Here is a 23,299-nt window from a genome sequence, read left to right as displayed (position 1 = left end):
ACTATAATATTACTTGGTACCTTTTCCAACATTTACTTAATCTAACTGCTTTGTTGTAATCAACATGATGTGTCAATATTTCCTTAAAGCACATGAACAAATGGACCTGTTACTATAGACCTTGAACTGACACGACTTAAACTTCATGCATAAGAGCATTCAACACACAAAACTTCCATATGCTGCTAACTCTTTCTACCATCCTGTAATACAATGTGTCCTCCATTCATTCTTTTCTACCCATTGGTTCTCCACAGGAAAAAAACACTGTTTTAAGGTATCTGAAGCTTTCTAGGCCTCTCATTGGTGAAAAATTCCTACTCTTTTTTTCTTATTCAGACTTTCACATTGGTTTAATCGATATACAGAAGTTGTCAACCTTAAGTACTTTATATATATATATATATATATATATATATATATATATATATATATATATATATAGATAGATAGTTTTGATTGTTAGTAAGTATGCTTGTGGTAAGCAGGTACAATGCTATATATATATATATATATATATGTACATATATATACACACACACACACACACACACACACACATATATATATATATATATATATATATATATATCTGTGTGTTTGTGTGTGTAAATTGTTTTGCTGTCAGGCACACCTTGTTTTGCCCCATTTTGTGTTAAATGTCAAACATCAACATTTCAAAGCTCTTAGAAATTGTTTAACAACACAGAACCTTCTCCGTTTAGAACAGCATCTACATGAACTTTCCTGTTCCAAGTAACTGTCATCATCTTATTATTTGTGTGAGAAAAAATATGCTTTTTCTGTGAAAAGTATAGGTTCGTTGTGCAAAATATATAAATGAAAAGGTTCCTAGATCAAGGGAACCGTCATATTTAGCTCTAAGAGCTCTTACTCAAGATCCTTATACACTTTACAAAACGACCAAGAAGATCAAAGTCAAGATCCTTGGTCTAATAGAAAAGTAGCCCACCACCACTGGTAATGAGGCATCCCCAACTACTGTTCAGTGCATGATTTGTATGCTATTGCAACAATTAATTCTCCTCCTTTACTGAGAAGGTCTCCAACCTTATTTCTAATTGTTGATAATATTGAGACTATGACCATTAATTATCAAAAGTATAAAACTCTCATGGAGCATGGTTGCCAGTTTCAGCCCAACTACTGACTAGAAAAAGATATATTCTGGAGACTCATGTGCTGTTGAGACCATTATCACAGCAGGTTTGTTTACCAATGGGTGGTGGGGCATTGTGGAGAATGAGCAGTCCAAGCACTGAGGTCTAGCCAACAGTTTCATTTTCACATGAGTGTCTCAGAGAGTTTCTTGCCAGAGGTCATACCTTCATTCAGTTGGATAAGTTCTTTCAGAAGGCCTACATTTCCAAGGCAAAGGCCACTGATAGATCTTTTTACGGTTAAGTGAAACTGATAGCTCATGTTATAAACCTTTCTCCTATATGCCCCAGTGTTTACTCTTTTCACACAGGGGACTTATTCATCAGTCTGGCAGAACCAATCAGTATCTCCATGCACTCAAGTCAGCTGCATGCTTTAATTCCTTGGATGACCAGGTTCGTATTCTCTTTCTGATAGGGTAATGTCTGTTGCTTGATCACCACAGAGACCACCTACCAAGCAAAAGCTTGTAGGTACAAATGGAACAGATTTTCCATTTCAGCACTGATTCCAAATATTCAGAGTTATCGCTCAGAATTGGTTAATACAAGATGTTATTTTTAAGTTCTATTCTAGGGAAGACTCAATGTCCCTGGTCTTTCTTAAAGTTTCTAATACGTTTTTTTTTTCAAAGGTACCTTTGTGCTCATTCTGCCACTGGACATTTAATTTAGGCTGAAGGAACTTACTTTCCCAACACCTAAACCAGCTGCTTTGACAGAGTTGACATTTTTGTCCTGGAAGACTTTATTTCACATTACAGATACTGAATTACTATCTTTTTTCTCTTAAAACCTTCTTGCACCTCCTTTCATAGAGAGATGCGTTTTTGTGGATTAACCTTTACTTCACATGTAAGATAGTCCCTGAAATTAATTTAAATGACTCAGTTCACTTATACTAGTTAGGCATATACTGTTTTTACTGCATGGATGTACATAGGCAGTTCAAGCATTAGGTTGATTGGATTCCATATGCAAAGCTTGCCATCTTTTGGTATCCTCTGCTAATGCCCGAGAAGGCAATAAAATCATTAACCAGTGCCAATGCAGGTGAAATTTTAGTTTTCTGCCATGATGAATACAGTGAAACATTATAATTTACTCTGCGGTTGCTTTCTTTCAGAGCTCTGTCCCAGTGTTCTTTAGAAATTGTGACTTAGGCAGCATATGTGATTATTTGCAATTACCTCAGCAGAATACTTTTAACCAGACTCACTTACAGATAAAGGTCTTCCTTTGAGACTGCATTTAGTAAGGGCATGTTCCCTAATTACAGGCATTCAGGAGTATTAATGCTGGACTCTCTTTTCCAGTATTTTCCACTAGCCAGTGTTCTGTGACATCAAACTCAAATGTTGTAAGTATCATAATGCTAGGCTAGATGTGGAAGTGGAATGTACATCATTGCACGTGTTGCTTGAGTTGTTGTTGGCAGTAAATGTCAGATGAGATGGGATATAGAAAGAGTTCTGTCACCAGAAGAAGAAGAAAAGAGACAACAATGATGGAGGAATTGCCGACTGAGAATGGGTCGTGCAGAATGGTAGCGTAACAAAGGGTGCATTTGATGTGTGATATCAAAAATGTTAACACTAGGATGACACAAATTCACTTGAAAAGCCTTGAGGACACAGTTAAGACATCAGCCAGAAAATTGGGATGGTGTATTGGTAGTTGGGCTGCAGCTTGCAGGAGATAGATTATAATTATTAATTTGTTAATGAATAAACATGCTGGCCTCGGGAATACAAGGAAGTTACACACTGTTACACAGAGAAATTATTTTCACTTGATACATAAATTCACAGAAAAAGGTTCAGTAAACTGGTCTGTATTAAAAATCAGTTTAAGAAAATGAGTCAGTTCAAAATGATTGAGTTCTATATATTTTTAAATCATATGTTTAAATTTGCCTAAAATAAGGGAGAACAATAACTGCAGCTCCTTTTGTTTACCACTTCAGATTTGGTAAAATCATGTTAAATAATGCATTTGTGTTTCTTTAAGAGAGGATATGTGTAAACCAGTACACTGGTATAGAAGTAAGGATGCCTTATCTCCTCTTATCCTAATGTAATGTATTGTATGACTTAATTTGTATTACCTGTTTCTCATTTTGTCTCCACTGGAAATGAGCATCTCTCAGTTGGACAAATTTATAACTGAAATATAAATAACCTAAGGAAAAAAGTAAACAGGGTGGTGAGATTCTTGAAAAATACTGGGCACAGCAAAATGTCATATGTTACAAAAACGGCTGGTAAAATGTTTTGAGTGGTATTTGAAGAGTAAGGCTTAATATAGTCCTCAGTCATATCCACTTACACAGAGATGCCTGGCTAATGTTACCATCACATCCAGTGAGTCTTTGCAGACATGTCACCCAGGTTTTATATGTGGATGTTTGTTTTCTTTGTCACTGTGGTTTCTAGGAAAACTGGGCATTTTATCATAAGCATTACAAAAATAATCTGAGCAAAAATCATGCAAGAAATACATAGACGTGTTCCAAGAGGTGTTAATGTGAGTTTAAAATGTGGTGCTTAAAGTACAGAAAAGCAAATAATACTTAGCTAACAGTGAAAGTTGAAAGTTGATAGGGGAGGTCCATAAATTCATACATTTCTTATGTTAAACACCAGAGGGAAGAATAATAGTGACTGTAGACTTAAATTTACCAGACACAGACTAGAATAATATTGATTCAACTTTAGTAAGGAATGTTCAGGAACAACAATTGTTTCAGACTGTAAAAAAAAAAAAAACTACCAGGGAACAGAACATATTGGACATTGTTTGTGTTCCTAATAAATTACTGTTACTTCAATTCAAGTTTTACCACCATTGATGTGCAGTGATCATGGGGTAATTAAGGTCAATTTGTTGCTGGATAATTCTTTCAAATTGAAATCTAAACCAATGCAGAGAAGATTAATAACATATTATATAAAAGTAGAACAGTCACTATGTAAAAATAATTAGAATGATGCTTTCAGTGGAAAAACTGCAGAAGGAATGTGAAAAGTTTTGAAAGAGGCATTGAATGCAAAACAATCAAAAAATGTTTAACATCAGGATCTAGTCATATAACATCAGGAGGGTATATTTCCCTGAGAACAAGATACTTGATTAAAGTGAAAGACAAAAAATATTAGAAATGGAAAAGAGGTTAAACTACAACTTTGAAAATTGAAATAAAGAAGATAGATAGGCACATTAAACATAGTACTTGATTATAGCAAGCTCAGATACTCATAAGCCTAGTACTTATTATACAGCAGGAACTTCTTATTGTAACATTTGTTAATGTCTGTTATGTACTTCACAGATAAAGATTCTAGTTGTCTACTGATGTACTATGTTCTTCATCTGTAAATATGTTGTAAGTAATTGCTATGTAAATTGTCAATCGCTATGTAATCCAATGTAACTACTGTCTGTTTATTTTAAATGTGGAGCTTTTCTCCCCGGGCCTCCACTGAAAATGGACCTACGTCCAGTCGGACACTCCCGGTCAACAAATATAAATAAATAAATAGTGTGAGACAAGATCAAGAAAATTTTGAAGCAAATGTATATAAAGATACTGAGTATAATAGGAAACCATTTTATAGATACATAAGATGTGAAAGGAGTAAAGACATACACTTTTTTTAGTTGTGTGTAGATTATAAAATGTATTCTTATACACAACAGATTGTAGATATATTTACAAAATGTTATGCAAATCAGTTTGGCTTCACAAAGGGGGTGATAAATTGCCCTAGTGACATCCAGGTAACCTCAGATACTGAAATCAGGTTAGATTTTATTGAAAAAGAACTATGCAAATTGGATTCAAACAAAGCACAGGGAGGAGATGGAATTAGTAATAGTAATGACTTGAGAACACTTCAGCAAGAAGTTACATTACCATTATATGTATTATTTACTAAGTCATATAAATATGATGAGATTGCTCAAGATTGGAGACATACACTTACTAACCCTGTCTTTAAAGAAAAGGGGAGTAGGTCAAACCAAGAGGCATACAGACCCTTAAGTCTACTTCCATGTTGTGGAAAAGTAATGGAGAAGGTAATACTGGATAGGTTATTGCCCAAATTGGAAAGGTTTGGACTTGAAACCATATATCAGCATGCATATGTTGAAAATAGATATATTACCACCTGTAACATGATGTTCTATAACAATATAACAGCTATGAATAAAACATTGTGCTGTGATATAATTTATATAGATTTAACTTCAGCATTTGACAGGGTCATACACAAAACACTGATCAATAAATTAGTACAAGTAGGTATTGATGTAAGATGGATAGCTGCATGGCTTAGAAATAGGACATGGCATGTATCATTCAGCAAGTGGACAGTTGAAATTCTTGGTTACAGTCAGGGTGTCTCAAAGGACTCTGTCCTAGGCTCATACCTGTTTAGCTTGTATCTTTCAGATCTATCTTTTTCATTTGAGGTGTTCTATAGTCTGTATCCAGATGACTTGAAATTTGATAAACTGATTACATATGTTACAGATTGCTCATGTCTGCAAAATAACTTGGCTAAATTGACCATTTGGGCACAGGAGAATAATATGCTGATAAATACATCAAAAACTAACCATATGAGATTTGGTAGACATAAATTGAAAGGTGAATATTTAATACAGCACACAGTGATTGAAACTGTAGACTCATTTAAGGACCTGGGTATATGGGTAGATCCAGCTTTGAGTTTTTCTAATCATATCAACCAATTGGTTAATGATAGTTATAGAACTGTAGGTTGTATAAAAAGATTTCTAAAGTCTAGGAAATCAGAAATGATGAAGTCATTGTTTGTTAGTTACATTATACTTAAACTTTAGTATGGAATAACAATATGGAAACTTTATAAGAAAACAAGTTTGAGTAAAGTGGAAAGAGTACAGTGGAAATTTACCAAAGGCATCCATGGATGTGAGAATTTAAGTTAATATGAAAGACTAAAATATCTGAACTTGTAAACTGTCTCATATAGATAAGAGGAGACCTATTTCAGGTATTTAGGGCATTTAGAGAAACCTACCTCTGGGAATGTTCGGAGTTATCAAAAAGTAGTAGAATCATCAGACAGCCTATATAGAATATTTTATAATAATGAGACGTTAACTAATTGGTTTTCTGAGACAGCAGCTGATGCATGAAACAGACTACCAAATTACATTAAAGCAAGCACTAGTATAGATATTTTTAATAACAGCCTGGACAGCATATTGGCAGGCTAAAAGGGTATTAATGCCCATGTTTGAAATATTTGTATATATATATATATATATATATATATATATATATATATATGTGTGTGCGTCTGTCTATGTGTGTATATATATATATATATATATATATATATATATATATATATATGGGTTATCTTTAGTTAATCCACAACCCACTTCACCGAAACCAACTTCAATGACATGGCATATTAACGACAACTGGAGAGCTAATGTTTCCCACACGGTAAGTAACCATTTGGCCATCAACTTGGACTTTACCCCTTTCTCCCATGGCAGTGCATTCTCGGAGTTGGAATATTTATTAAGGGCAGTGTGGGTTTGTTTTCGTGGCAGTTTTTGAATTTGGGATAGCCAAACGGTTACTTACCATGTGGGAAACGGCTCTCCAGTTGTCAGTAATATGCCGTGTCATTGAAGTTGGTTTCAGTGAAGTGGGCTGTCGATTAATTAAAGGTAACCCATATATATATATATATATATATATATATATATATATATATATATATATATATATATATATATATATATATATATATATATATATATATATATATATATATATATATACATATATACATATATACATGCATGTATCACCAATGCTTTACTGACATTACTGAGAGAAACATGTAGTAGCAAAACTTGCTTCAGTTCAACATGTTAGCTCTCTGCTTCTTTAAATTTTAATAATATATATAAATGAATTGCACACAGGAAGGGAATGAGATTTTATCCACTTACTGCAGACCTAATGTGATATGGTATGCTACTGTTTTGAGATCCATATGTATTTTCAAACCTGAATGTGACTATGATATCACAAAACTTATGTTTCCACACTTGGGAATAAATTCCAGTGTAGATGATGGATGTAGAGTACAGAGGAAAAGCTTCCAGAAGCACATATCAGGCCTGCCAGCACCTCCTCCTGCCTGCGTGTGAGCATATGTCCAACATATTCTTAAATGGGTAACAGTTTGCAGTAGTTGCAATTAATGCATTTAACAGAGTACCCTTCTATTTCACATTGCATCTTTTTCTTTGCCCAAATAAACCTTTGTCTCTTCTTAATCTGACTGCATTATACTCTAGCCTTTCATATCCCTCTATTCCTTATATTCCAGAGAAGATACCAGGACAATCTACCTGTCTTGTTTTATAGAAAATACTTCCCTCCTTACCTCTCCTCTTCCATCTTTCAGAATCCACCATCACTGAATCTCCTACATTCTTGCAACTTCTTGTTTCCTTCTTCATTGCCACTTCCCCACTACCTGACGTCTATAAAATATAGATTCCTGTACTTAATTATGCTACTCTTCAGCTTATCCTCTATTCTTCTCCATCTGCTATGCCATCATTTCTCCTACAATGACTCAATGATATCTCTCAACATCTCTCCAACTCTGTCCCAACTACCTACCCATACGTCCTCTTTACACTCTCCTCACATTGCACCAAACCTATTTAATATTTCCCCTCACCTTTACTCCAAATGTAGACTGATTAACTGCACTTCAACTCAAACCAAAACAAAATTAAGTGCAAGAATCCGCTCCCAAAAACAAGTATGCACAATTCCCCAATATATCTAAAATCTTTCTTGGAGGAGATATACACCCTAATCCTGATCCCACCTATCACAGTGAACTTAAAGATAATTCTCTCCCACACACTTCTGTAACCCAACAACAGCCAGTCCCCAACCCTGGTGATCTAATCTTTGCTGCATTGAATCTTAGAAGTATTAGAAATAAAACTGCTGAACTACATGCCTGGATTATCCAACATAAGCCTGATGTTCTCAGTGTAACTGAAACTTGGCTTAAACTCAGCATAAACGACTCTGAAGTTATACCTCCTGGCTATAATATCATCCACAAGGGCCGTATAAAGAGGAAAGGTGGTATTATTAATTTAATATTTCCCTTTACCTACCACATTTCCCTTTACAGCAAACCAACACTAAAATTCAGTTTACCAGAGCTTCTCATTGCTTTATTACATTCCTTTATATCCCTCCTGATGATAATACAGCTATACTGGAAGATATCTTACATTGGATATCCATAACATTTCCACAAGAAAAAATATTTCTAGGTAATGTCAATGTCAATTGGTTGGACATAAACTAACTCCCCTGCATCTAGCATGAACTTATATGGTTTTACATCACTAGTTAATAGCCCCAAACATTATAGCAAGACATCGAATTCTCTATTAGACTGAATCTTAGTATCAGACCCCAGCAAATGCTCCACTACAGGTATAATGTCAGATTTTCTCAGTGAACAACTTCCAAGCTATATGACTAGACATTTCGCACATCCAGGTTAAATAGCATATTTATAAAACAACACATAACCTTTCCAAGTTTAACTCAGAAATGTTCATTACTACACTGTCTTCTATTAACAGGAACTTCCTTACACAATGCTGTAACTGAATTCAAAACAACTTCTCTAAATTTCCTAAATAGCTTTGCACCTCCTAGAAGGAAGAGACTGAAAACAAATAATGCAGTTTGGCTATCCAAAAAGAGTAGAATGCTAATGCAGAATAGAGAAAAAATGTTTAAAGAATGGCAGAAATATAAAACACCTCAATATCTTGAAAATTTCAGAATGCGTCACAATCATACTAAAAAGCAAATAAACAAAGACAAAAAAACTATACTATAATAACTTTCAAAATATACTAAACACAACCCTAAAAATGTTGGCCATCCATTAAAGAAATCTTACATCCTGGACAAAAATTCAACCCAAAACCCTCTCCTAAAAACTCGCCACTCAAAACTGCAATATATTGCAACATTTTATAGATTGTATAGCATGTCTAACAAAGGATTCCTCAACTTCTATTCCCAGCCCTGCCCAGTAGCTGTATATCACCACATTCACACTCACTTTCAAATCTGTGCCCACATTTTATATAAAACTACTCTTAAACAAACTTAAACTGTGCTGTTCTTCATCTGATGAGCTTTCAAGTGAGTATCTAAAAATAGCAGCCAATAGTATCATCTGTCATGTCTCAATCCTTATAAATAGCTCAGTCCAGGAATCCCGCATTCTCTCTCTCTGGAAAAAGTCACACGTTATCCATCCCTCTGCACAAAGGAGGAAATTCATTAGACATTAATAACTTTAGACCTATAACAATCGTATCTCCCCTTGCCAAAACAGTTGAAAAATCCATTCCAAAACAATTGATAGACTATCTCCTTCAGGAAGAATGCCTATCCCCTACACAACATGGCTTCCATCCTTCCCATACTACAAGCACTGCCCTTCTAACCTGTATGGATATGATCAATAAAGCTAGAGAATATGGCAAACTAGTCGCTTCCTTAGGTCTACACTTGTCTAAAGCCTTGGACACAGTTTGCCACATTAAACTTATACTTCAAATGCCCTCACTCAGTCCACCCTTCTGTAATTCAGTAGCTACCCATCCATTAGATATCAGTCAGTAAAATGGCACTCCATGCTCTCTCCTTACCTCCCAGCCACCACTGATATACCACAAGGCACTATCCTTGGTCCTGTCTTCTTTAACATTTTTACTAACACCTTATATACTTCCAAAAGGCCACTCTAATACAATACGCAGATAATTCCACTCTCACTTGCACATCTGACAACATGGTACACCTCCAAAAAATTACTCATTAAGCTTTAACAGCCACTGAAACATGGCTTTGTAACTCACATGCTCAACCCAAAAATGATCAAACTACTACTCCCCACCCCCAAATTCCTGTGTTATGAAAAAACAAAATTTAAAGTCCTCTGTCTTGATAATACAACCATGTTTGTTATGAGTCATTTCTCATAACAAACTATTAGGGGTGATGATAATCTTAAATTCTACTTGCATATACAAAATTGCAAAAGAAAAACTAGGGATGCTTTACAAAGCCAAGCACTTCCTCACAATGCGACTAAAACTACACTTTCCTCTCCTTATTTTCAGCCCACTCTTCTTTATGGCGCTTGCATCCTTACTAACTTCCAGGCATCACAAAAATCAAAACTTGAACAATGCTATAACAAACTCGCTAAATTTGCAGCAAATACCCCTTTCAGAACTCACCAATGTATAGCACTGAAAAGCCTAAACTGGTTAAAACTGCCACATTAACTAACATATACAGGACTTCTTACCACCTATAAAAGTATCCAGCATGCATCTGCCTGTACAGCACTAAAAAACATTCTTCACAACCATGTTCACAATTGGTCATTGATATCCGGTGACCAAAAACTCATAACTTTCTACAAACCTAGCAAATCTGCTGGGCATTTTCTGTACTCGTACAAGGTTGCTAAGGCCTCAAACTCCTTACATGTATCCATTAGGTCTATACATGCCCTCCCATCTTTCAGAACCACTCTGAAACACTTCCTAGCTAAAATCTGGCTCTGTTCATGCTCAAAACCAGGATGAATTATACCCCTAAATGTGAACAAGTTCCTTTTTATTCCTTATACCTCCCTAATCTCCCTTCATCACTTACTTCCTTACTGCTAATTGTCTTCCCTGATTTTCTCTCTAAATAAACCATGTCTGTCTTTCCCTCACTTCATATTGCAATTCCTATCTGTGTTAGACTAACTTACCAATTTCTCTAATAACTGTCTAAAATTTCTCTAAATATTAAATGATTGCCATATACCTTTTATCAATTCTTAACCAATGTTTTTATATTATCTTTAATTTGTTATAATTATTTAAGCTGCAGATGTTTTTGTTTTATTTTTGAAGATTGCAAAATTATTGTTCTTATAATGGTTTGCAATAATGTGGAGTTTTTCTCCCTGGACCTCTGCTGAAAATAAGCTTATACAAGTCAGACTTTCTTGGTAATCAAATTCAGTAAATATATAAATAAATAAAGAGAGGTTGGCTAACACGATTGAGACTGCAGTCATGGTTATAGCTGTAAAAGCAATTTCTGCCATACAGTATTTACGTTAAACATTCAAAGTTGCTTGAAATTAATGAACTTTACTTTTTGTAGCATGTTTTTAAAAGGTGTATCACTGACGTCATTAGTTTTCCCTCTGAAATTCTTGTGTTATATCTGTTTACAGTTTTGGTAGTGCATGTCAACAGCTTTTTTTTCCTTCAGTAGCCAGATTGAAGAACAGCTCATGACTGAAGTTGAAGGGTTTGCACCGGGCATAATGAGCACATTAGCAGCATTTTATCTGTTGATTGGCTGCTTATACCACAGACACAGGCAGACAAATAGATCCGTACTCATACATGCAAACAGATATATATGTAAATAAATACCTGAATGTATGTAGGCTTATATCTATATATCTATGCACATATGTATAGGTATAGACATATATGTATGTATGTATATATGTATCTGTTGACACAGATAACCTTTTGTATATGAGTGTTGGTATAATGGTTAAGGTGTTTACCTCATCACCCCTGTTAAAATGCCAGGTTTTTGTGATATAAAAAAAAACAAGACCACAATAAATCATTTCAAAACTTTTCCCACCTTTAATGTGACCTATAACTTGTACAATTCAATTGAAAAACAAAAAAATCTGTTAGGGTAAAAAAAATGTAAATAATAAAAAACGTACAATAAGCTGGTTGCATGAGTGTGCACACCCTTAAACTTTTGATTTAATTACAGCATTCTTTCTTCTTGGGTACACACCTGCCATCAATTAAAGAGACTCTGATTAACCCCAAATAAAGTTCAGCTGTCCTAGTAGGATTTTCCTGACATTTACTCAGTTGTCTGCTACAGAAAAAGCCATGGTTCGCAGAGAGCTTACAAAGCATCAAAGGGATCTCATTGTTGAAAGGTATCTGTCAGGAGAACGGTACAAACAAATTTCAACAGCATTAGATATACCATGGAACACAGTGATGACAGTCATCAAAAAGTGGAGAAAATATGTGACAGCAGTGATGTTGCAAAAGAACTGGATGTCCCTCCGTAATTGATGAAAAGACAAGACCAAAACTGGTCAGGGAGGCTGCCAAGAGACCTACAGCAACACTGAAGGAGCTGCAGGAATTTTTGGCAAGTACTGGTTGTGTATTACATGTGACAACAATCTTCTGTATGCTCCATATGTCTGGGCTATGGGGATGGGTGCAAGACGGAAGCCATTTCTTACACAGAAAAACATCCAGGCCCAGCTAAAATTTGCAAAACAATATATCAAGTCTCCTTAAAGCATGTGGGAAAATGTGTTATGGTCTGATGAGACCAAGGTTGAATTTTTGGCCAAAATTCCAAAAGGTACATTTGGCACAAAAACAACACTTTGCATCACCAAAAGAACACGATCCCTACTGTTAAGCATGGGGGTGGCAGTATCTTGCTTTGGAGTTGCTTTTCTTCAGCTGGAACGGGGGCTTTAGTCAATGTGGAGGGAATTATGAGCAGTTCCAAATACCAGTCATTTTTGGCCCAAAATCTTCAGTCATCTGCTAGAAAGATGAAGATGAAGAGGAATTTCACCTTTCAACATGGCAATGACCCCAAGCATGCATCCAAATCAATAAAAGAATGGCTTTACCAGAAGAAAATTAAAGTTTTGGAATAGCCTAGCCAGAGCCCAGACCTAAATCTGTGGGTGACCTGAAGAGGGCTGTGCACAAGAGATGCCCTCTCAATCTGACATATTTGGAGCGCTTTTGCAAGGAAAAATTGGCAAATATTGCAAAGTCAAGATGTGCCATGCTCCTACCCAAGAAGACTGAATGCTGTAATTAAATCAAAAGATGCTTCAACAAAGTATTAGTTTAAGGTTGTGTACACTTATGCAACCAGCTTATTGTATGTTTTTTTTTATTTTTTATATATTTTTCCCCTAACAGATTTGTTTGTTTATCAATTGAATTGTACAGGTTATAGATCATATTCATAGGTTCATAGGTTGATACTAGGCTATCTGCTCTAGGGCATTTATAAGCCTAGCCAGAGTGTGTTTGGCTTTCACCACCCTTTTAGATTAGTTGACTTTGCCTCTGTATAGTAGGTCACAGAAGATAGCCCTTTTAAGGTTAGTTTACTGTGCCTCTGTCTAGTAGGGACGCAGAAGAGATCCCAGGGGTAAACCTACGATCTCCTATCCACTCGTCAAGATTTCTCTTGAAGAGGGTCATTGAGGGGCTCTGCCTAACATGGATTGGGATTTTGTTCCAGAGTGAGGGGAGCCTCTGGGATATGAATCTGTCCCTCCAGCATGTCCTATTTATTTCTGTGCTGAAGTTTAAGTCCCTGGAACGTGTAGCTCTAAGGGATTTGGATTTCCTGAGGTGGAGCATGTCCATTAATTCTGGGTTGGACATGGCTTTATACGTCAGGCACAGATCGCCTCTGAGTAGGTGGTACACAATTGAGTAGAGCTGGAGTTTCTTTAGCCTAACTGCGTAGGGCATCTGTTTGAGTCTCTTGATCCTATTGGTGAGGTACTTTTGGGGTCTTTCCAGTTGCTGCAGGTGTCGGGTAAGGTACATCCCGAATGGGGCATTGTATTCAATTATGGGCCTGATGAGTGATGAGTAGAGGGGCACAATGACCTCTCTTGATCTAGATGTGAACCCTTTCGTGATAAGGTGGGCTATATTTTATTTTATTTTTATTTTATTTTATTTTACATTTGTTGACCGGGCTAGTCTAGCTGGATACATGTCCATTTTCAGTAGAGGCCCGGGGAGAAAAGCTCCACTTTAAACCAGTTAACATCAGGCTAGTGCCAAAACAAGATAAATACATTATATAACGTAGATAAGGTGAATATGCTTGCAGAATTATTTCATCAACTTCAGTTATACAGAAATAAAGAAGATACAGAAATTGAGAACTGAGTTGAAAAAGGGTAAAAATACAGTGATTATTACCAAGGGAAAGAGATAGAGCTTCAACGTTAGTAAGTTGGGTAGGATGTGCTTTTCAAAAGATATAAAAGGGTTATAAAATGAGTATAATACAGGGAAGTAGGAGAAATTAGGGGGATAAGTATAAGAGGAAGAAAACAATCATAATGAAAGAAAAGAAAAGTAAAAGTGCAGGGTGGAAAGATAAGAGTACACTGAGAAGGTAGTGTAGTGTATATAGAAGGTCTTTCTAACCACTTTGGCAATGTGATTGTCAAAGGAGAGATTGCTATCTACTTGGGTCCCCAAATCCCTAATTACTTCTTCCATACTTAATGGATTACCACCTGTGTGGTAATTTGTGGGCACTTTGTTTTTCCCAAAGGGGATGACTATGCACTTTTTGGCATTTAGCTTTAGGCCATGGCTCTGGCACCAGTTATCCGTCTCTGTGAGACCCTTTTGGAGGATGCTTGTGTCAGTGAGTCAATTATGGCACCCAGTTTGCAGTCATCTGTGAACTTGGTCAGCCATAGTCCTCCCGTGTTAGCCTGTACCTCAAAGAAATATATACCGAACAAGAGAGGTCCCAGGACTGAGCCTTGTGGGACGCCACTTGTAACTGGTTTAGAGTCTGACATGGCACCTGCAATTCTGACCATGTGGGTTCTATCCCTGAGCCAGTTTGCAACCCATCTTGTGACATAGGGGTTGATATTTAAGCTGGTGAGCTTATTTATGATGCCCGAGTTGGGTATTGTGTCGAAGGCTTTTGCAAGGTCCAGGTAGGCTGTGTGGACTACCTTCCCTTCATCTATGGCCTTGGTGACTGTTTCAAAGAAGTCGACCAGGTTCAAGAGGCAAGATCTGCCCTTAATAAAGCCGAATTGGGTAGGATCCAGTGTTTGGAGGTTCCCAATGTCTTTGTTTGAGTTCCATGATGATACGCTCCATAGCTTTGCAGACCAGGCTAGTCAGGCTTATAGGGCGATAGTTTCCGGGGTCCGTTGTGGCACCACCTTTGTGGAGTGGGACCACTGTTGCTGTACACCATTCCTTGGGTACATATCCTGTAGTAAGGCTGAGATTGAACAGTGACTTTATGTGAGGGTTCAGTTCTTCTTGAAGCTCATGTAAGACGCAGCCCGGGACACTGTCCAGTCCCATTGATGCTGTGTTTTTTGCTTTGGAGAGGGCAGCTCTCACCTGTGCATCTGTGATGTCAGGGAGGCTACACTCTGTTGGGATAGACATTTGTTCTTTTGGGGGGGAAGGGGGGGAGAAGTTTGCACTGAACCTGTCTGCCAGGATGTTAGCAATGTCTGTGGGTTCAGTGTATTTTTTGTCATTTTGCACTAACTCAGAGCATATCTGGGAATTGCCACCCAGGTTCCAGACATAACTAAAGAAGGCCTTGTGATTATCTTTAGCGTCTTGTGCAATTTTTCTTTCGAAGCTGGCCTTAGATGATTTTATGAGGGATCGTAGTTTCTTGCTAGTACTGATCAGAGATGCCTTCCCTTTTTGGGATTTTGCTCTGTCATGTAGTAGCTTCCTTCTTCTGTTGTATAGCTTATTTATGGCTGGGGTCCACCAGACAGGTCTCCTGCCTTTGGAGGAGTGAGTCTTGGTTTTATTTGGGATAGTACGATCCATGCATTCCTGTAGGTGTCCATAGAATGCATTTGTAAAGGATTCTGCGGTTTGGGCCGTATTTTCCACTGACCCAGGGGCTTTGAAGGATTCCACCTCAGTTTTGAAAAGTGTGAAGTTTGCTTTTGAGAAGTTCTTCACCGTGGTTTCCTTGGCTGGGAGTGGGGACGGGATATGGATGTCCAGTGAGATTAATTTATGGTCAGATCTTACCAATGAGGGGTATACCTCTGGTATGGAACATAGAGTCCCCATGTTGGTGATGATCAGGTCCAATATGTTTTCCCCTCTTGTGGGAGTGGTGACCAGTTGTTCCATAGCATTTTAGTTTATAAATTCTAGGAACTGTTGGGCAAGGGTGTTGGGGCTTGAGTAGTGCTCCCAGTCTATGTTTAGGTAGTTGAAGTCACCCAATATAATGGTGTTTGGAGAGACCTTCATATTCTCCAGTGTTCTCAGGAAAGCCGAGTGGGGTTCCCGAGTTTGGGAGGGTGGTCTGTAGCAGGCTACAAACTGAAAGGCAGTTTTGCCCACTGTTAGTTGCACATGGATGGTCTCCGATGCTTCTTGCAGTGCCACTAACCTGGAGGTGTGGGTATCTTTGATGAATATGGATACTCCCCCTCCTTTTGTGGTTCGATCTGAGTTTTGGGGCTGAAAAGCATGGTATGAGGTATAACCTGGTAGTGCTGGGGTGCTCTCGGGAGCCTTGAACTAGGTTTCTGTTACTGCACAGATATCGATATTCTCCATATTGAGGAGAGCCTCGAGTGCATGCATCTTGAGGTTTAGACTTCTGGCGTTGAGCAGCATTACCCTTAGTTTCTTTTTCCTTGTGTTGTCTATGGAGGTGGGTTTGCCTTTTGAGCCTTACCTAAAAAAGACACTATGGGGGTGGTAAGAGCCTTAGCCAGTATTCGAAAGCCCAGGGTTGACAGGTGCAAGCCATCCCTAGCAAAGTGACGAGGCTTGTCGAGCATGTCATCCCAGGCTGACAGACACTGGATCCCCTTTGAATGACACCAATACTTTAGCCAATTGTTAAAATTGATCATTTTGTCTTTATACTGTGGCATCATTCTTGGTGAGGGTAAGATGCTACTCAAGGTCAGGGTCATACCGGCCTGGGCTACATGATCAGAGAGCTCCTCTATGTCTCTTTTCATGTAGTCCAGGGAGGTGCATCTCAGGTCATTCACACCAGCATGGACAATGATGGAGTCATATTTGTACTTGCTTTGGAGTGACCTGAGTGCTTGTGTTATGTGGCGGATCCTGGCACCCGACAGGCAGCTTACAGTGACCTTCTCCTTGTTCAGCCTGGTGAGTGGGATGTCAGTGTGTCTGACAACAGAGTCACCTATTGCAAGTGTATTAGGTGTGTTGTTTAGCCTTAAGGGCTGTGACTGTGTGGCACACTGACTTTGTGAACTATGTGATACGTGGGTATTGTTGTGGGGTAGTGGTTGCTTGGATGTCTGCTTTGGTGGGAAAAGTTTTGAAATGAATTATTGTGGTGTCATTTTATTGTATCACAAAAACCTGGCATTTTAACAGGGGTATGTACACTTTTTATATCTACTGTATATGTATATGATAATTGCTGTTGTCAAAATGTTTACCAGAGGCACATCTAGAGGTTTGTATGTCTACTAGAGTGAGAGGTGTGAGATGTTTAACCTATTACATGCCCACCTACTGAAGAATGATTCCCTGTTAACTCTTGTTGTATGAAATATTCTTCTTTACACTGCATGATGTTGCTTTATTATATTTTAACTTTATTATTTATGCTCTTTTCTTTGTTTTATTTTTTTTTTATTTGCAGTGTGTATTTTTGGAGGGGGTGAATTGCACCTTTAAAAAGGAGCATGTTTGGTAATATAATTTAAGTATGTTGCTGTACTGGTGTCCATACATGATACATTTTAGCAGTGTTTGAGGGATGGTTGCTGTCAAAGTGGCTTTGCATTCACTTTTGTGGATTTGTTTTCTTGTGCTTCATGATTTATTTAGTCTTAAATTGTTGGCCAGTTGTATTTTTATTTTTAATTTTCTTTTCATCATTTGTGAGTTTCTTATGCATCTTGATGGTAATGTTTAGTGATTTATGCTGAGAGTTTATGCTTTAGGAAGCCTCTGTTTAAGAGTCTTTTTAATCAGATGCCTGTTATCTTTCCGAGAATTCCAAGAAACATAGGTAAATGTGTAGAAGCTCTGAGGTGGTGTGTTTTAGGGTACACATCCTACTCAATGGTTCAGTGACCCATGGAGCAGTATATATTCACTGGCAGAGGTATAAGAGTACAACTGCCAACATCTATGGACAAAGGGGAAGTGCTTTGCTTTAATGAGTTTTGGAATTTCATGTTTTGTGGGTACACCTGATGTTATATTCCAAAGACATGGACCCTACAGTATCGTGTCTCATACTAGACATAATGAGCTGGCTGGTTAAGTATGATGCTTGGCTATTACTTCTATATCTGAGAAGTTCTTTTACTGCTTAGACCTTGTCCTTAGTCCTTAGGTCCTTAGACCTTAGTCTGCATGTCCTCTCTGCATTCATGTGAGTTTCCTCCAGGTGCTCCAATTTCCTCCCATGTCACAAAGACACGGGTCTAGAGTGTTCCTTCCCGGGCCTCCACTGAAAATTATCTTCGTTCCAAGTCAGACCTTCCTAGTAAACAAATGTTAAATAAAAAAATAAAAACCTTGTCTGTAAAGCAGTACTGCAGCATTTGTAACATACCCATCTGAGTATATCAAGCTGTCATTTATCCACTTGTGACATATGAGCACATTATATATATATATATATATATATATATATATATATATATATATATATAGGTTTGATATGTAAGAACTGAAATTGATGAAATTTCTTGTAAATCATAAATATAAATATAAACTTTTGCTGTGTGATAACTGGAAATCTGTGAAATTCCTTGTAAATTATACATATACGTATAAAGGTTTGCTGTGTCATAAATTAAATCTAACAAATTTCTTATAAATCATACATACAAATATAAAGGTTTGCTGTGTGGTAAATGAAATAATTGAAGATTCTTCTGAAGTTGATTTTAAGGAATACATTCATGATCAGTGGTAAAACCACGAATCAGGGAACAAATTCCCTAATCTTACAGTACAAGATATTTCTTATTTCTGTCAGTTTCATACATTTCTGTTAATAATTTCTTCTATGGTTTTTAGTTTAGATGACTGTCATCATCATCTTCTTTTGGCTGTTCCCATTAGGGGTCGCCACAGTGGATCATCTATTTCCATTTCTTACTGAATTCTGCATCTTGCTCTTTCACACCAACCACCTGCATGTCCTCTCTCACCACATCTATAAACCTTATCTTAGGTCTTCCTCTTTTCCTGTTACCTGGTAGCTTCATCCTTAGCATCTTTTTCTCAATATGCTCAGCATCCCTCCTCAGCACATGTCCAAACCAACGTAATCTTGCCTCTCTGGCTTTGCCTCCAAACCTTCCAACCTGGCTGACCCTCTAATATACTTATTCCTAATCCTGTCCACCCTTGTCACACCTAGTGCAAATCTTAACATCTTTAACTCTGCCACATCCAGCTCTAACTCTTGCCTTTTTGTCAATGCCACTGTCTTCAACCCATATAACATAGATGGACTCACTACCCTCTTGTAGACATCACATTCATATCATTGTTATGTGACAAGTAAAGAAGTTATCTGTTGAATGGGGCTGTCTACATATGGCATATATCTTTTGTGAGTAGGGGGTCTCTTGGGTGTTTTTCTCAGTCTCTCCTTCTGAAATTCTGAATTAAATGTTAAGCTTCTTAGCTCTGCAGTAAATTTTAAGTTTCTTAACATCTGTCAGATAGTATTGTGATAATATTTTATTAGTGTAATATGGACTATGAACACATATGTTAGCCCTATAATTCATTTTTTCTTCTTAGTTATAGTAATGTTATTTAGTCTAGATTATTTGATTCAGATCTGTTTTGCTGATGATGCTATATTCTGATCAGCTGTATGTGTGCATGTATCTGTCTGCCTGTGATCTTTTTATTTCATTTTATTTATTTGTTTTATTACCTCATCTTAACATCTTAACTTTCTTAATTTGAGTAATTTATTTTTGTAAGGTTTTTCATATCAGTTGACTGATTTATATAGGGTCTGACTGTGTATTTTATCTCTGTTGGTGTGAATGGAGTTAATTGACTGGTTATCTGATGGAAATGATGAGAATGCTTGATTACATGCATACATACTGCAGCTAATAAATATTATCATACTCACATATCAGTGTACATTGTTAGGGTAAACATATAATCTACCTTTGGCTGTTCCTCTATCTTATCTACATCTATATCAGCTATATTTGTGTCCAGAACTATATATATATCTATATATATATATATATATATATATATATATATATATATATATATATATATATATATATATATATATGAATGCATGTGTGTTTGTGTGTATATATATCTTTAGTGTGTGTATACGTGTATACATATATGTATATGGGTGTGTATGTATATATATATATATATATATATATATATATATATATATATATATATAGATATGTGTGTGTGTGTGTGTGTGTGTTTATGTATATGTGCATATATATATATATATATATATATATATATATATATATATATATATATATATATATATATGTATATATATATATATATATATATATATATATATATATATATATATATATATATATATATATGTATATATATATGTATATATATATATATATATATATATATGTGTGTGTGTGTGTGTGTGTGGGTCTCCTTCATATGATGGAACTTTCAAAAGTTTGACGTTCATATGGCCGAGACCATATGATTGAACTTTTGAAAGTTCGAACATCTGAATGGAGATCTCCATACAGCACGAAAGTTTGATCAGTTAAAGTAGACCCACACACACACACACACACACACATATATATATATATATATATATATATATAATATATATATATATATATATATATATATATATATATATATATAATCTTAATATTTTCAACTCTGTAGTTGGTCGACATCTGTTTAGTTGACAAAAAGTTTGGTTGATTAAACAGATGGTTGACAGGTGTAGGAAAATGCACAATATTCAGGGTAGGGGAATATGCCATTTCTGTGATATTGCATGATCTCAGAGCTAGTATATATAATCAGGAAGTGGTGTTGCCTTTTGCTTGTGCTGAGATTGCTGCCTGGCGCATGCATAGTAGTGCATCAGTGTTTCAAAGTCCACACTTTCTGGTCCACTTTATGAATATTCAGTCCGCCATTTATATATACATATAAATATATATATATATATATATATATATATATATATATATATATATATATATAGATATGTAGATCCCTACCAGTTGATCGAGGTTTCATAAACTTGAGATTCATACGGTCGAAACCATATGATCTAGTTATTGAAAACTTGAAACTTTTGAATGGAGATCGCGGGACAGCAAGGATCATGAAATTTACCTTTTTCTTCACTGTAGTGCAATTTCAGAGTTGGTATATATAATTTGCAGGGATTTTGAGGGTTGCAGTCACCCACATGGGAAGTACAGGGGGGCTTTCCCTTCTACATAAATGTAAAAAAAAAGTAGATTTCTGAGAGTTTTTTTTATGTTCGAGTTTTTGGAAACTCAATCATATTGTCTCATCCATATGAATTTTGAGTTTCTGAAAACTCTATAATCTGACATCCATCTCTCTCTCTCTCTCTATATATATATATATATATATATATATATATATATGTGTGTGTATAGGTAGGTAGAGATTGATATATATATATAGGTATGAGTAAATTTATAGAATACTCACAGTAACATCAGCAGATATATACTAACACATATGCATAAACGGATCTATGTCAGTTGATACAGTTTTCAGAACCTTGGAATTCTTATCGGTGAGAAGATATGATTGGATTTCGGAAAACCCGAACATTAAAAAAAAAAAAAAAACACAAAAAGCTATCATATGATGTATGTAATACTGATTAGCATTTGTGGTTTTGAAAATGTGTTGGAAAGTCTCCATTCCTTTTGTACCCCTTTGGTAGCCGGAGGAGAAATGAATAGCATTAAAAACACATATTAGCAATTGCCATCTCTCAACCAGTCAGGGACAAATCTCAACAAAATCATGGACAAATCCATAAATACACATGGACAATTGGGGATGCTTTTACAATATTAATACTGTTACCTGAGACATTGAGAGAATAAAACAATGTGAATTAATTTACATTTTTTGAATTAAAAAAATATATAGCTCTAATATCGTCATTATTTATTAAGGGTAATTCACAACTTTTTCTTCAAAAGTCACGAGTATTAGGAGAGATCAAAATCAGGGACATCACTGAAAATGAGGGACAGTTGAGAGGCATGGTTTTATTCTCAGTTTTTATGGAAATGCAAGTGGCATATTTGACTAAACAGGATTATAATTATGCACAGCTTTAGCTGTCCCTGCTCTTAATTGAAATCACACACACACACGCACACACACACACACACACACACACACACACACACACACACACACACACACACACACACACACACAATGGCACAGACTTTAGCCCCACATAACTTCTTGGTACTTATTAGGTAAAAAACATAAACAACAAGAAGTGAAGTCACTTATTACATAACCTGTTTCATTCCATTCCAATTTTAAATATCTCTTAAATGATCTTTTGACCTTCAGATGAATATATGGAATCTCATAAATCCTTTCCACAGTGTAGAACTGCTGTCCACTGACCACAGACATCTACCTTGCTTCTCCCAGGTCTACCACCTTTGCAGGATTTTACATGAACTTGGACCTCTGGTGACATTGTCTGGGCAAAATTTCTGCTGTAGTAGGTTGTGATGTTTTCTTCTGTGAGTTTTTGACAAGTTATGTATAATATGAATTCATCCTTTCTACACAAAAGAAGGGTTGCATCCTTCTAAGCTAATTAAAGAAATATCCAACTAAGATTTTTAATGTTCCCAGCTAAAATAGCACTGGTTTATCCATTATTTAAACTGAAATGGGTGAAAACGTTAAAGCATTTTTTGTTGTTAAAGCTTTTCATTCCTTCTGCATTATTCATCAGAATGCACTCATTTAATATAGGGTGTAGTAATTGTGTTATTAGTAAATTGTAGACAAGGACAGCATAGTAAAATATATACTTCTCAAATGTTCTTAACAGCGAATATATTTCCATTATAAAATGGTTTGTAATA

General features: G+C 36.2%; 1 protein-coding gene across 3 annotated transcripts in view; it reads left to right on the top strand.

The window, feature by feature from the left end:
- The window catches only part of MECOM (MDS1 and EVI1 complex locus), a 192,328-nt gene that overhangs the window by 114,263 nt on the left and 54,766 nt on the right, over positions 1-23,299 (top strand). The window lies entirely within an intron of this gene.

This window comes from Protopterus annectens, chromosome 8.part1 (assembly GCF_019279795.1).
Source record: "Protopterus annectens isolate FY-2018-M chromosome 8.part1, PAN1.0, whole genome shotgun sequence".
Lineage (NCBI taxonomy): Eukaryota > Metazoa > Chordata > Ceratodontiformes > Protopteridae > Protopterus > Protopterus annectens.
The sequence above is the reverse complement of the archived record's forward strand: the minus strand, read 5'-3'. Positions and strand labels throughout refer to the sequence as shown.